The sequence below is a fragment of the Macrotis lagotis genome, chromosome 1, assembly GCF_037893015.1.
Source record: "Macrotis lagotis isolate mMagLag1 chromosome 1, bilby.v1.9.chrom.fasta, whole genome shotgun sequence".
Classification (NCBI taxonomy): domain Eukaryota; kingdom Metazoa; phylum Chordata; class Mammalia; order Peramelemorphia; family Peramelidae; genus Macrotis; species Macrotis lagotis.
Window position 1 is genome coordinate 517,760,933 of NC_133658.1, and position 17,147 is coordinate 517,778,079.

Here is a 17,147-nt window from a genome sequence, read left to right on the forward strand (position 1 = left end):
ACCTGACCTAATCTCAGTTTTTGATTAGATTGGGGTTAAATCTTTTGTTTTAGCTCAATTCTCCCTTCACATGCTTGTGGTACCCAAACTCCCCCATATTCTTCACAATTGTCACAGCTATTTCAGTTGTGTCTGACTTTTCATGATTCCATTTGGAGTTTTCTTGGCAAAGAGACTGGAGTGGTTTGCTATTTCCTTCTCCAACTCATTTTATAGATGAGGAAATTGAGGCAAATAAAGGTAAGTGACTTACCCAACTAGTAATTGTCTAGGGCTAGATTTGAACTCAAGTCTCCCTGACTCCAGGTCATTTATTAAACATCTCTTATGGACAGATCCTGTTTTAAGCCCTTTACAAATATTATCTTATTTGATCCTCCTAACAATCCTATGAGAGATAGATGCTATTCCTTACCTAAATGACCTTCCTAGGCTATATGAGCTCATATAGCTAGTAAATATCTGAGGCTAGATTTGAGCTCAGATCCTCCTGACTCCAGGGCTGATGCTCTATTCACTTGGACACCTAACTTCCCATTATCTATATGTTCCTCCTCTTCTGAGCAATACAGAATAAAACTAATGCTTCCTCCAAAAAGAATTAGCTATTCAAATATTTTAAACCCATTATCAAGTTCCTACTAGGTCTTCTTTGCTCCTGGCTAACATCTTCATTTATATAACTTTAAATGAATTATTCATCATTGTAAGTCTCAGTTTCTTTTTCTGTAAAATAAGGGGATTGGACAAGATTATCTTCAAAAATCCTTTCCAGCTTTCACCTTCTGTAGATGGTACAATGGATAGATTACCTAGATGATTCACTTCTGAGTTCAAATCCTACTTCAGACACTTATTAGCTGTGTGACTCTGGGCAAGTCACTTTGCCCCACTGACCTCAGTTTCCTCCTCTGTGAAATGAGTAGAAGAAGGAAATGGCAAACCTCTCCAGTATCTTTGCTGCAAAACCCCCTAAAGGGGTCTCAAAGAATAGGACATGACTGAAGAAAAAAGAAACCCTAAATCTTTCTCACATGAACTTGAGAGAATTTAGCCCCTTTTGAAATAAGAGAATTCAGCAGCTGAGTCTCCTCAGGAGGAGGGAAAAGAAAAAGATTTATGCCATTCCAAGCTCCAGGGAAAGCCTGTGGTGCTTTCTTCATGCTCTCTCCCCATAACCAATACCTCTTGGCAACCCAACAGGCACTCTCTCCCCTTTCAAGTATCTCAGGATCATTTTCATCACAAAAAAACCGCCCTTCAGAGGGAAAAGGAGACAAAATGTATCTCAAATTTCTGTCTATCTTAAAGGAGCAATTTGATTACTGGCACAATGGTTTTTGCATTTCAAAGGTTTGGCACATAATGCCAGGGAGCTCCAGAGCACCCAGGAGTTCTGTTTGCCTAAAGACCATGTTCTTACTGGGTTAAGTAAGGCCCAACGTTGTGGAGCCATGTCGGGTCAGAAAGGACAAGAGGGAAATAAGTATTACCCTGTTTGCTCCCAATTCCTTATATGCTTTGTATCCAGAAAGGCATTCCACCTTAAAACTAGAAGGGGTCTTGACTCATCCAACAAGCTTGTGTAGAGACCATCTATTACAACCCTCTTATTTTACAGAGAAAGAAATGGAGGCCCAATTTGTTTGAGAGGTCATATAGACTGAGTTCCTATAACCAATTTCATCCTTCTCTTTCCCCATGACTCACCTTCAACTCCTCTGAACTTGCCTGTCAGCAAAGATTGTGTCCTTGTTAAAGTGCATTCATAATCTCTCTTTCTCTTTATAGAGCATCCCACTTCCCACTCAAGAATTTAGTCACACGTCTGAGGATCATATCATTTAGAAATGGAAGGAATGTCAGATATCATTTAGTACAAACCACTCATTGAGGAAACTGTGTCCAGGAAACTTTCACTGAGTTGTTCAAGGAAGCTGGCAGCAAGGAAGTGCAATGGAGTTATGAGTACAAATCTAGACTCAGGGACTACCTTGTTGAAATCTGAGGAAATCATTTAACCTGGGTGTGCCTTAGTTTTCTTATCTGTAAAATGGCAATGATAATAGCACCTACCTCCTAGGGTTTTTTGAGACACAAATAAGATAATGTTTGTAATATGCCTGTCAAGCTTTGAAGAGTTTTACAAATGTTAGTTAAGTTTAGGTAGCATGTATTAAAAGGCAAGGTTTAAATGTAGGTCTTCTGATTTCAAATCCAAAGATCTTTTTAATTAATGTGTTCTCCAATGCCAACTCAGTGGAGGTAGAAATTACAAGGGGAGCAGGACAGGCCTCAAAAAGCAGATGGGACTTGACCAAAGTGTTGATTGAAGATGAAGATTAAAACAGGAGATCTATTAGACACGTTCCTTCAGTCTCCCCTCTATGTCCCTCAGGGAAGGTTGGTAGAGACTGGTCATGCTACTCCTATCTACACCAGCACAAGGTAACTTTTACCTTCTACTACCATCCTGATCTCCCTTTAGGGATGTGGAGAGCACCCCTTGCAAAGAGGAACAGTCTTCTCTTTGATCTTAGACTTTCTATCTCCTGCCCCGTTTGTTTCCTGTGGGAAAATGAAGAGCAAAATCTGTGAGGAGTGGCTCTTTCTTCTCCAGCTATTCAGATTCAAGCTTCCATCTCCTGCCTTGCTGTCTCCTGCCTATTCTCCAAACTTCAGAGAGAGAAAAGAGGTGAAATTGGACCTCCCATCTGATTATGTACCTTCCTTTTGTTCTCTAATCTCCAATCTCCTTTGGGAAGATAAGTGGCCTGCTCATTGTTGAACTTTCTCACACCTTGTTATACCCTACATATCTCAGTGATTCTGAAACCCTGTAAACCATCATTCAAACTCCATTCTTCATAGCTCACCATCCAATTATTTTCATCCCCCTCAACCCTACCATTCCAGAGTTCCAACCAAATCCCACCCATCTTTTCCATTGTACCCTCTGGAATGACCATTTTCCTCTCTTACTCCTTCCAACTTCTAGCAATCACCAAGATTTAGATTCTTCCTGATGATACAACCTCCCTGGATACCCCTTCCAGTACTGACTGAACCTTCATAAATCTCCCTTGACTCACTGGTGAAGGCAGGGGGACTAGCACTCCTTTTTCAGCATTACCACTTCCATTTTCTCACCCTGCCTACATCACTCAGGAACCACTCTGAGGTTTATGCAATCCAATGATATCACCCCATGGAAATCCTGGCAATTGTTGTCTATAGGTCTCTGGTTCACTTCCTTTGCTTTCTCAATGAGTTTGGTATCTGGTTCAAGGTTTGTGTATCCTCCTCAGCTCCTGCCCTCATGTTAGATGACTTTAAACATATTAACTTTCCATCAAACACCCTAATTACTCAGTTCTTCAACTTGCTCATTTCCTTGACATATACCATACTTTCGGTCACTAAAGATAGTCATGCCTTTGATCTTACTATTACCCATAAATATGTCACCTCCATATTCATGAATTTGGAAATCCTCTTAACTAACCATAATCTATTGATTTTTGACTTCTCTCATTGCCTTCCATCCCCAGATCCTGTTCTTTATTTTCACTGTGTCTTCTAATTTCTTGACTTAGAATTTAGGTGTCATTCTTGACTTCTCAGAATCTTGTAGCACCACCCTACCACCAATATCCAATCTGTTTTTAAGGTCTCCCAATTTCTCCTTTGCAACATTTTTTTAATATGCCTCCCTTTCTCTTCTGATGCTACTACCATCTTGGTACAAGTCCTTATCACCTTACACTTTGACCACTGCAATAGCCTACTGCTGGGTCTATCTACCTCTAATCTCACCACATTCCTCCATTCAATTGTTGAAGTGATTTTTTTCCCTTAAAACTCAGACCTCACCATGTCACTGGCCTACTCAATAAATCCCAGTGACTCTTTCTTGCTTCTGGTATCAAAAACAAACTTCACTGTTTGATGTTCAGAGACCTTCATAACCTTTCCAGTCTTCTGCATCTTCTTGCCCATCATGTACTCTTCAAACCCATGGTGCTGCTAGCCTCCTGACTTCTGTTCCACACAGAAGACTTGACTTGAGGTCTTTTTTTTTTCTGGCTATTTTCCTATGTTTGGAACAGTCTTCTTCCTCCCCCTTCAACTACTGACTTCCCTGGCTTCCTTCTTAAGTTCTAAACAAAATCCTATCTTCTACAGGAAGCCTTTCACAGTTCCTCTTAATTCTAGTGCCTCTGCTCTCTTTTAATTACTTCCTATTTATCCTATAGCTTGCTTGTACATATCTGTATAATTTTTTTTTTGTCACTCACTCATGATTTACATTTATGGACATTCTAAAGAATTCACACTGTACTGGGGAGTGGAACTTCCTCTATATTGTCCAACAAGTTTCCACACAGCCAGAAAGTTTGTTCAGAAATAGTTAATCATCTCTACAGTGTGGTGAGGGGCTGTGGCAATATGGAGGAGTTGTTCTCCATATGGAACTGTGAAGGTTGTTCATTGCTTGGACGGATTATGCTTATTCATTAGATCATTACAGGTCTCTGCATTTTTAACAGCATATGTGACCTGGACAGTGATGTGACTGGGACAGTGAACCTCAGGGAGGCCTGCATCTATTAGCATCTGTCTCATGAGCTTGACATTTTGCTGCTGCTGACAGCAGAGGGCTTGTCCTTTTGCACTCTGTTAAGGTTCAGAGAGATTCTAGAGCACCAGCCAGAAGAATGGGTGAGGGAGAGGGAGATTATGAGAATAAAGAAAGCCAACAGGATTAGACTCATACAGTATCCATCAAGAAACTTGTCCTAGGATTTTTAACCACCAACACATCCAAAAACTGTCCCAGAAATAATAACCATTTTGTGCATTGGTTAATCCCACAGCTGCCAGCCCTATAGATATAATCCTGTATGGACTTCAGACTCTTCTCATCTCATGCCTCTACTACTGCAACATCCTGTTGGTTGGTTCCCTGCCTCAAGTATCTCTCATCTTTCCAGTCCATCCTCCACTTGGTTATGAAAGTGATAGATTGGCTTTAAAAGCCCTTCATCAACTCAAAAATCTTGAAAACTATTTTTTGCATGTAGGTGAAAAAATAGATAAATATTTTCTTAAAAAATCCCTTCATAACCTGGCCTTATTCTACCTTTCCAGTTTTCTTGCACCTTACTTCCTGACCCACCATACATCCTGAAACCCCCTAAAACTCTGTGATCCAGGGCCCTTGATCTCTTGACAGCTCCTCACATACCACATCTTATAAACTAACTTTGAGCATTTTCATCGACCACCACCCCCACCCAGAACCACCTCCTTCATCTTTCCTCCTGGACCTGACTTCAAGTTAAAATTAAAATCCAACCTTCAGCAGAATCTTTTTGTGGTCTTCCTTCTTAATTTAGTTCCTTTCTTTTGAAATAATCTCCAATATATCCTGTATATATTTTGTGGGTATAAGACTTAGCAGAGATACTAGAATCATTTGCCACTTCCTTCTCCAGTTCATTTTACAGTTGGGGAAAGAGAGACAAACAAGGTTAAGTGATATGCCCAGGGTCATATAACTAATAAGTATCCGAAGCCAGATATGAACTCAGGAATATGAGTTTCTTTGACTCTGGGTCCCATTCACTCTGGCACCTAATTGTGTAAATCCAGATCTACTTATTATATTTCAATTTTTTGTGTTAATTATTTATGCCTATATCTGATTTCCCCTATTAGATTATAAGCTTTTTAAGGACAGGGATTGTGCTGTATCTTTACATTCAACCAATGTTTATGACTGTACTTTTTTTATTGATAGAAGGAATCCCTCCAACTCCAGCTTCAGCCCCAGCCCTTAGTGAGGGCTAGCTCTTTCCTGTGTTCTCTTTGAACTCCCTCTCCAGAGAGAAAAAGGGTATTCACCGCCACCTACACATGAATTTGTTAGTCAGCAGATCTCTTCATGCTTAGATGACTGAACACACTACCAAGAGCTCAGGAGCAGGAGAAAGCTGTAAACAAAAAATCTGCATTTTCCAATGCTTCTCTGTCATGAAATAGGGTCCAACTTCTCTGCTTAAGAGTTATTGGCTGTGACAGCTGCATCGGCTTAGATGATATTAAGAAAAGAAAAGAAAAGAAAAAGAACAACAACCTAAAAAGGGGTGAAGAAAACCCTTCCTGGTTCTGAAATGACTCCAAAGTCACCTTTTTAATGCAAACACACACAAAACATGCTCAGCTCCGATTTCAGCAAACCATATGCCACGGCGGCTGCTGCCCAGGTCCTGGGGGATGGGTTTTTTTCCCCTTCAGCAAACCTCCAGAAATGTCATAGAAATTTATATGCTTATTCACAGAGCCGATAAAGCAGAAAACCGGCATTTCAGCTATTTTTGTTTAGCTTTGCAGATGGATAGTAAAAGACATAAATCTCTTCCTTGTTGCTCTCTTTTCATTCCTGATACAATTTTACTTCGGACCCTTGGCCAATCAGGATTCCTGGGGCTATCATCCACCTCTCCTCATTCTGCCAATCTAGAGGAAATGAGGGCACTAGAGGGCTGAGACCCTAGACAATGTCTGCCATTTCATGGGGCATGGAATTCTGCCAATCTGGAGGAAATGAGGACACTAGAGGGCTAGGACCCTAGACCATATCTGCCATTTCATGGGGCATGCAAGTCAAGGGTCTGCTCTTTCCCTTTGATAACTGAAAACTGAGAATCATTCCGGAGAGTGGGAAAAATGTCAGGTTTCCCTGGCTTTATAGTTCTTCCCAGGAAACTGTGTGGATCTGGCTTGTGTTCCAGATTCTAGTTCAGATCTACATCCTGATCAATGCTCTGAGTTGACAGTCTCTAAATCAATGAAAAAGTAGATTGAGCATGACCCTGACAAAGTCCTTGGGGGACCAAGAATTGGGTCATATTTTTGAATTTCTTGGTAAACAAGCTCATTGAAGCTAATAGAGAAGGAGTTGATCAACATATCATTGTATACTTAAGGGGGAAAAGTTGCTTTTTACATTAAAAAAATTCCTATTTCTTTAAAGATGTGCAGCTGTTCTTGGAAGGACAAGGCTGCTTCTGCCAAGCAAATGGGAAGTGTGGGATGCTGAACTCATCAGGATACTGGAAGGCCATTGCTGTTCCATAACTAAAAATGGTCAAAGGGTAAGTTATATGCTAAGAACCCCTAAAGACTCTGCTTACTGCCCTGTGGGACTCTAGTCCTATTAGACTCACTGACACTTAGCCTAACTGAACAAGACTTCCTTCATAAACATTTTCTCATGAATTCTATCACTCTCTTCTACCCTCAAACCCTTCCTTCAGCCACTCATCCTCAACCTTTGGAATACAGTTCCTGAATAATTGAAATTAATCATAAAGCAAGGGAACCTTATATTTTTCATATTCTGGGTCAAGAATTTGAGTCATAGATGGGTGAAATGTCTGGCCAAGAGTCATACAGCCTGTCAGTGGCAGAATTGGAAAGAAAATCTAGGCTACCCTCTTTCAACCTCTGAACTCAAATATTATGTTCCCCCAGAATAGGTTGAGACAAAGCATTGTATGGATTGTAATATTTTACACAGAGTATATTTAAGGACCTAGTTGCCCACCCTAAATGCTGACATTATTGGCTCCAAATGACTAATAAAAGAGGCTGTGTGGTACTGTAAGAAGAACTAAAATGGTGGTTACATGGTTAGAAAAGAAAAATAAGTTGTGGGATTAGACCAGGACTGAGTAACTGGTTGATAAGAGGAATGAAGGAGAGGGAAGCATCAAGAGTGACTCCAAGGTCATGACCAAGTCATGGAGGATTTATTAAACACCTGCTATGTATCAGGAAACTAATTTAAGTGTTAGAGATACAAAGCAAGGGAAAAAAATACCAAGACAAAAAAAAAAAACAACAAGCCCCAAACCCAGTCCCTGCTGTTAAGGTGTTTACAATCTAATGAAAGAGAGATAAATGAAAAAATCTGTGTCCAAACAAGAAGGGGAGAGAAAGATCATGAGTTCTCTTTTGGACATTTTGAATTTGAGATGCTTTTAGGACATGCAGGAGAAGGAGCTCTCTAATAGACAGATGATGATATATGATTGGAATTGAGGAGTAATGTCAGGGTTAGATGTAGACATTTTGGAATTTTCTGTCTCATAATTATATTTTTTCATATCCAAAATGTATCCCATTACCTCTTTGTTATGATGTTGGCAGCGTTCTTCTTTATCAGGTCTTTGGAATGGATCACGGTTGATTATTTTTCTTATGAAAATTCTTGTTTTTCAAAATTCTTTGATTTAAATAATCAATATTACAATAAAATTGTTTTTCTAGTTATGCTTTCTTCACTCTACCTAACTTCATATAAAGCTTATGTGATTTTGAAACCATTTTTTTCTATAGTTTCTTACAGCATAGTAGTATTCCATTATACTCATATATAATAACTTTTTTAAGTCAGTTGATTGGCTCTAGTTTCCAGGTTTTGTTTTGTTTTTTTGCCATCACAAAAAACCTACTGTAAATAATTTTGTACATTTAGGATCTTTTCCTCCTATTTTTTTCTTTTTTGGGGTAGAGGTCTAATAGTGATATAACTGGGTAGAGATGGAAAGCAATTTGGAATGATGCTCAAAAAACTACCCATATTGCTATGTAGGATATTTAATAAGAGCATATAAAGAAAAGAAAAGGGACCAGCATAGACCTCTGGGTGCCATCCCAGATAAGTGACCCAAGATAGATAAGCAACAGAATACTGAGAAGTAAATAAATACTTGACAGGTAGAAGGAGAGCCAGAAGAAAGCAGTGACACTGGATAAGGTCTGCAACATCATCAGAAACTGAAGAAAGGTCAAAGAGAGTGATGTCTAGGAAAAGGCTTTTGACTTTAGCATTCAGGACATCAATGATGTCCTTGGATAAAACAGTCTCATTTGAGTGTGGTGAAGCTGGAATTCAGATAGTAAGAGACTGAGAAATGAGTGGGTGGTATGGAAGTGAGGGCATGGAATGTAAATAATTCTTTCTAGGAGTTTGGCAGCAAAAGGGAGGAGAGACTTTGATGCCTTGGGTTAATTTTCCTTTGCAACTTCCCATGGAAGGAAAAAAGGGAGAGTGAGTAAGAAGATTTATTCTCTAATTTTTTTTTTTCTGTAGGCTAATAGCCATGTCTAAGTTTCTTTGCTTCTCTGGATGTATCCTTTTCTTCCATCCCTTTTCTGGTATAATAGAAGAAGCAGTACATAAAGGGAATAGGAAATGACATCCTGAGTTGGCCTGGACCAGGATTCTGATGTGATGTCAACAGAAGCCACAAGAGATATACCATGAAGTGTCTTGGTTGTCATTTATTCTTAAAGATAAGGTAGGTCCCAGGTTTTCATAGGAATTCTTTTGATCATATCAGTCATAATTCTACCCAAATCCTTTAAAAATCCACTTTCTTTCTATACCACCTCTTGGGAAAATAATTTCTTCTGTAAATTTTATATTTGCTGGGTTAAATGTTTTTTTTTTAAAATGACCCATACTTCACTATGTGCAAGTTTCGGGGGGGGGGGAGGGAGGTGAAAGGGGATCTATTTCAGGATAAAGTAATCAAGTCTTTATTCACTCTCTCCATGATTTTGGTGTAGTTAAAAAGCCTCAGCATGGACTTATAGATCCTAGATTTGAGCCCCAGCTCTACTATTAATTAGCTATCAAATTCTGCATAAATCTCTTAACTTTTCTGAACCTGTTTCCTTATGTGTAAAGTGAAGGGATTGGCTAAATTCAGGAGTTCTTAATCTGGGGGAGGAATTGTCTGTGAATTTTAAAAAATATTTTCATAACTATTTCAATTTATTTTATGCACTTAAAATATTCTGTGAAGAGGTTCATGTACTTTATAAGACAGCCAAAGGGGTAACCCCCCCTCAAAAGTATAGACACCCTAACTTAGATGATTTCCAGTGTTTCTTCCAGCTCTAACATTCTGATACTCAATGATTCTAGATGAACTTGATTTCATGGTGATCCTTGCTAAGTCATTTTCTGGAAAGCCAGTATGTAATTCCAGGTGGTTGGAGCAAAGGGGTGTTTGGTGAGTAGAGGAGGAATGTTTGTGGTTAGAATCAGCAACATATGTAGACTGGCAGACTTGGAAGGAACTTTAGAAGTTATTTTGTCCAATTTCTTCATTTTCTACAGGGATACTGAGGTTCAGAGATGAAATTACTTATTCAAGGTCACACAGTTGGTAATAGGGGCAGGGGGAGATGTTGGGTAAGATGATGTCCTCTGAACTCCTCTCCTCCAGAGCAGACACAGGACCACACATTCTTCTAGTTTTGTCAGATAAAGAAACCATTCCCAATAATTTGCTTGCAGTTTGGAAGATTTCAACAGACGCTCTGCATGTGCAAGAACTTTAGCAAGCCTCCTGGGTTCACTGAGGATAATCAAAAAAATGGGGAGGCCATGGGGAGGAGACAGGGAGAAGCAGAAGGATATATCACAGTTCTCAGCCCTATGCCATGGAGGGAAACTGGAGGCATTCAAATTGTCACAGATGTGAGAGACACAGCATGGCTGTATGTGTGCTGATGATGTCTGTGGATTCTGGCTCTGAATCACCATGGGAAGTGAGAGCTTCCTGAATACTCCATCCTTTGCAATCTGACTCTGCCCCAGGCACAAAAACCACAGGAGGGGAGGATGGAAATATCCCTTTTCACAAACAGGGGGAAAAAACCTGTGTCTCTAGTGAAGTCAGGAAAAATCTCATCTAAAGCTGGAGACCGGTCTTATCAGTCATATGGGAATTCTTGGAAAAGCTGGACCTAGACTTAAGAGAACAAAATTCAGTGACCTTCATGAATTTGCTGATCCTAAGATTCTGAACTTGAAGCGAACTTCAAGATCATCTTCTGTTGTTGCTTAATTTTAATCTTACTAATCTTTTATTTTAATAGTTTTACTTTAAAAATTCTTTTCCTACCCCTATCCAGTGATCCATCTCTTCAAGAGATTTCTAAATAGAAATTTTTAAAAAGTAATTCATCAAAACTAGTTAAGACATCAATTGTGTCTGACTGTATGTGCAATATTCCACACTCAGAACTGTTGTTGTTGCTGCTTTTGTTTGACCTTTGTCCTCAAGGAGGACCATAATTTGAAGGATGCTCTGGCTCTTATCAACTAGTCAATAATAGGTCCCAAGTCAAGTCCCACTCATAGGATACCATCTCTTCAAAGAAGGGAGGTTGTATTTTTTTCATTTCTTCTCCAGAGCTAAGGTTAATCATTATAATTATACAGCATTCAGTTTACTGATATTTTCCTTTGATCTTATTGTAGTCCTTGTGTAGATATTTTTCCTATTTCTGTTTCCTTCATTTTGCAGCTGTTTATTTATGGAGATGACCTTACCTTTTAATTAATTTATTTTTATAATACCTCTTTTTATTAAAAATTTTTTTATTAATAAATGTTCATTTTCTTTCTCTTCTGCCTTCACACTGGGTGGGGGCAACTCTTGGAACAAATAAATATATTATTAAAACAAACAAACTCCCATATTGACTATAGCCAAACATATAGTGGTTATCTTATCTAATCCTTGATTTTATAGATGAGGAAATTTGAAGCATGGATCTATTTATCCAGGAACGCTAAACAAGTAAGTATGAATTAATTTTCCTGAGCAACTTGGCTTCCCTCTCCCACTCCACCTCCTTATAAAAATCTTTATTATAAAGAATGGCTCTCTGAATTTTGACTCTAGCTCCTTGTGAATTGATTCCAAGCCAAGTGATCCTTCTATTATAATGTGATTTTTCTGTCTAATCCTGTCATTTCTTTATAGATTTGGTAACCATATTTTCTGAATGGAATTTGACAAATAGCATTCATTTTCCAAAGCATCATTGAAGGCATACTTTATTGAGTTAGGAGTATTCTGTAAAAAAACCTATTTGTGTGTGTGTGTGTGTGTGTGTGTATGTGTGTGTGTACATGTAGATGTGTATATTGTATGTATATGTGTGTGTGTGTGAGTGTGGACATGCTTTATGGAGTGTCGAATGAATTAGAAAGACGGCATAGGAATGTAGGACACTGCTGGTTATCATCTCCCTTGGGGAACAGTGAACTAGTGTTGGTTTGTAAAGTACATTTATGCATTCTAATCTAGAATGGGTCGCTGCTCTCTTGGCAGGTGGCAAAAACTTAAATTTGGGGTCAATAGAGCTACAAGGTCAAACTCTTCCTTCCTTTACTAGGGAAAGAGCCTGGATGCCATTTCAGCTACGGGGAAAGAAGGCCAATTTCATGGTTGGATATGAGCCATGTATAGCAGTAAATGGTCCTGGAGGAAAGTTTGAGGCAGTATGTTCCTGTCAATATTCATTGAAGCTACTTTGTGATAATAGATAGCTGCTTGGAATGTCTGTGGCTCCTACTGCCTTTCAGACCTCAGCTGAGCACCAGTTATTCCCCTAGGAATTTCCATTTTAGAAGAAACAATGGCTCATCTCCTCTGGCATCTGCCTCTGGCATTGACCTCTAGTAGATGATGCTGAGGAAAGAGAAAAATAGCCTCATGGTGTGCCTAGTTAAATGTATCTCAAGACAACTTACTTATTTTTAATTTTTATTTTTATTAAGGCCTACTCAGCCTCACTACTTTCTATGCAGAGGAAGTAAGAGATTTTAAATAAATCAGATGCCATAAATGGTTTTATAAAATTGAGAATGCACTGGGTACTAGGGGAGTGGCAAATTTAGATGAGACCTGGTCCCTGTCCTCATGAAGTTTACAGTATTAGTGGAGGATAATTTAAATATGCAGTTGACTATATGACAAAAGCATTACAAAGGTACAAAACAAAATGGTATTTATTGTTTGGGTGACAAAATAATCTTTACCAACTAGAGGGAGAGAGGTAACATTCAAGGACTTAAAATCAAAAGGGAACTTAAAATTTGTTTCCCTTGACTTCCTCATTTTAAGATTAAGAAACTTTGATTCATAAAAAATCAAATGATTTTCCTAAGAAATAACTATAGAATACAAACCTAGATTTTCTGCTTCCAGAGACAGTGTTTTTTCAATTGTGCCATGATGTTGTACAACTAAAAGAAAAAGTCATTCACAGAAGAAAATGAAGATGAAGAATTTAAAACATAGAAGAGCAGGTAAATCAGTCAAGGAGAAAGAATGAGAGAGAAAAGAGTCCAAGCACCATATTTGTTCCACTAAAATAGTAATGGAAGACTTCTATGCTGGATGGATTCTTCATGGATGATTTATGGACAAACATGAAAGAAGTATGATAGGAAGTAAGAAGTTGTGTATACCTGTGGATGCTGCCGGTAGAAGTAGCACCTATAATTATATGATCGATTATACATAAGATGCTAAAGATTAAAACTACACCAAGACTTTTTGGACATGCTGTATTTACAGGCATATATATATATTATACATATTCAAGGTGTTGTAAAAGTCATTATATGGCTGAAAAACCTCTTGACATATAAACTAATCATATATTTTATTTAACACAAGATCAAGTGATGTATGGTTTTGTGATTTTAAGCATTCTCCCTGGCTTATTTTTGTTTCAAAATAGACAAGTTTCATGTAGGGAAAAATATAATAGTAGTGACTGTTACATCATTCTATTACAAATACACAAACATACATACATACATACATACATACACACACATACACACACACCTCACAGGCATGCATACAATCCAGCCATCCTTCCTGTTTTTTTCTTCTATGGATCTCACAAGCTTCAGTATAATATAAGCAATATAATGTGGCAGACTTGGCTTTGAATTCTAGTTTACATACTTCCTGGATTTGTGACTATTGGCAAACCATTTTACCTCTCTGAGTCTCACTTCCTAATCTGTAAAAATAGGAATAGTGTCTATAGATATTATGTTATGTGGAATATGCTTTGAGGACTTTGATATGTTAGAAAAATGTGAGTTACCTTGTTACAATTAACTAAAGGAAGTGAGGAGATTCATGATTTAGAATCAAACAAAACTCCAAGGTTATCTTCAAAGTCCACTGGGCATTAAAAGGTCATTTGCCCTATCAAGATGTCTATCTTTCTCTCTGCAAAACATATATGTATAAATATATACATTCATGTTCATATGTGTGTATGTACGTATACATAACTGCTGCTTCAAGTGGGAATTTGGACTAGAAAACCACAAAAGTTTCTTCTCCAAGAATTCTATGATTCTAAGTTTTAATGGGTCTATGATTCCAAGTCTTAATGGGTAGGAATTCAATTATTAAAAAAAAAAGTCATCCTGGGCACTGGTAACAACATGAGGCATTCAGGTAGAAGAGTTCAGAATTTAATTGAAGTGCCAGGAATAGTTCTAGTTTGACAGGATCAAAGTCATGGAGGGACACAATTTGGTTCCTCATTCTGGAGAGGTCTGAATATTAAATAAAGAATTTGAATTCATTCAGTAGGCAGTACAGAGTTGCTGAAGCTTTTTGAGCATAGCAAGAAGATGACCAGATCTACTTGTAAATATAAGTTTGGCAGTGGTGTGAAGGACTGGTTGGAGGAGGGAAACTGGAGGGAGTAGACCTATTAGTTAGTCAGTTGGTTCAGGTGGGTGGCAATGGGGACCCTTAACAGGGTGATGGTCTAGGTGCCTCACTTATTTCACATTTTCTTATTTCTGAAAGTCCAGAACTCTAGTTGATCTTCCCTTCTTAACGTTCCATATTTCAGGGATAGTGTGTTATAGGGTAAAAAACACTGGCTTACTCAGATAAAGGCTTACATGAGGAGAAAGGGAAAGACTCAGATGGCTTTGCCTCTGAGTTTGTGACAGAGTGATCATCTCCTAACTTTTAAATGATATGCCATGACCTTGACAAGTCAGTAGCACAATGGAACCTAAATGTTCTTAACTTGGGATTGTGATGTTTTCAAAAAAATTTTTTATAACTGTATTTAGATATGATAGACTTTCCATGTGCTCCTATATATATGGAAATGTTTTATCACATTGGAAAACTTAATAATCTTTATACTGTTTAAATCCAACTTAATGGGATTAGAGATTGTTTGCACTAAGAGTTTTTCCTGACCTCAGAAACTTGTCAGACCAGACATGGGTACTAAGAATTTTTGATTCATCCAGGTCCTGGATACACAAAAAACATTCTTGTTTTGGTTTACCACAACCTGGTCTTGCTTGGATCCACCCAAACTTGTATTTTTATTTCTTTTTATATTTTGACTTGGCCCAGGTTTTATTGAATATATATGTTTACTGATATCCATTTCAATCTACCTTGCTCTTGTCCATGTATCCCTGTCTAAATTCTACATAATGTAAACTTTCAGAGCCTAGATGAGAGGGAGTCACATTTCCTTTCTAGCTTATTTTCCTCTGCCAAATGACATATTAAATTTCTTTCTAAAACTATTTCAGATATTGGAATTTGTTCTCATGAACTGCATTTATTTTATGCATTTAAAATATTCTTCTGTGAAATTCATAGACTTCACTAGTTTGCTAAAGGAATCCATGGTTAAAACAGGTAAGAACCCTTGGCCTAAAATATAAGACTTTCCAAAGAAGTAAGACATGTAGGAAGAGACACCCCCCCTACTTCAAACACTTTTTTCTGTCACAAATATACCTGACCTGGCTTTCTCACTCTCATTTCTGTCTATAAACACACATAGCTCTGGCACTATAATAGAGTAGATGGGACTTTTCATACTATTGCATGAGAGTAAACTATAAACAGTCTCACAGTGTTTCCCTTTTTTAGGTTATTGGCAGTTTTCTGCTTTCATATTCCAGTCACCAATTATCCTGCATGTTTAAAATTAGTAACAATTGATTGGATAATGTCACTGAATGTCAACATTGGGATGGACCCAGAGAACTCTAGTTTAACTATTACTTGAAATACAAATCCCCTCAGTGCCCCTTGACACGTAACCCAACTTCCATTTGAAGATATCTAGTGATGGAGTTCTAGCTATCTCTGGAGACAGCCCTTTCCATTCACAGACAACTTTCATTATTAGGCTGTTCCTTTTATTGAACCAAAATCTGCCTCACTTTAAAGTAAATTATACAGCTCTCTACCACAAAGCAGAATAAATCAGTCAACAAGCCTTTATTAAATGCTTTCTGTGTGCGAGTTACTATGATAAGTGTTCGGCACATAAATAAAGTAAAAAAAACAAGTCTCAAGGAACTACATAATATTATAGGGGAGACACCATTAAAGCAACAATGTACAAACAAGACATGTGTGGTATAAATTGGAGATGATCTTCAAAGATGGACACAAGATTAAGAAGAATTAGGAAGGTGATGCTTCAGTTTAGACTCTTAGAAAGCCAGGGCAAGTCACTTAATTTCTCTCAGTCTCAATTTCATTAATAATGTATTAATGATGATGGATTGTATGATCTGTAAATTTCCTTTCATCCCTGAAATTTTATAATTCTGTTATTTTGTTATTTCTCTCTTTTACTTTCCCTCATCAAACCATCTTTTTCTGTGCCTTATATCTTAGTCCCTACCAGGTCATGACAGGTAATAAGTTAAAATAGGTAATATCTTGGATTATTAAGCTAGGATTTTAATTTTTGTAGCTTCTATATTAGTTTTTCCTGGTAACATTTACCTTCAATGTCTTAGATAATATGGGCCCTTTTAGATGCACTGACAGGCAAAGTGTGGAGGTGGTGGGGAAGATGTTGGTCTTCATTTTTTCAATAAAGACTCTGGAGCTATAAAAATGCTTTATAATTCTTATTGTTGGCTATTGTCTAATTTTTGAGTAAGAGAAACTTAGGTGGTGCAGTGGATAGAAGCACTGGCCTTGGAGTCAGGAGGACAAGAGTTCAAATCCAGTCTCAAGACATTTGACATTTACTAGCTGTGTGACCTTGAGCAAATTACTTAACCCTGTTTGCCTCACATCCAGGGCCATCTCCAGGCCTGATTCAAATCTGGTCACTGGATCCAGATGGCTCTGGTGGAGAAAGTGAAGTTAGTGGCTTAGCACAGCATCCCCCTCACTCAAATCCAATTCATGTGCTTGTCATGGCATCACCTCCCTGATGTCATGGTCTTC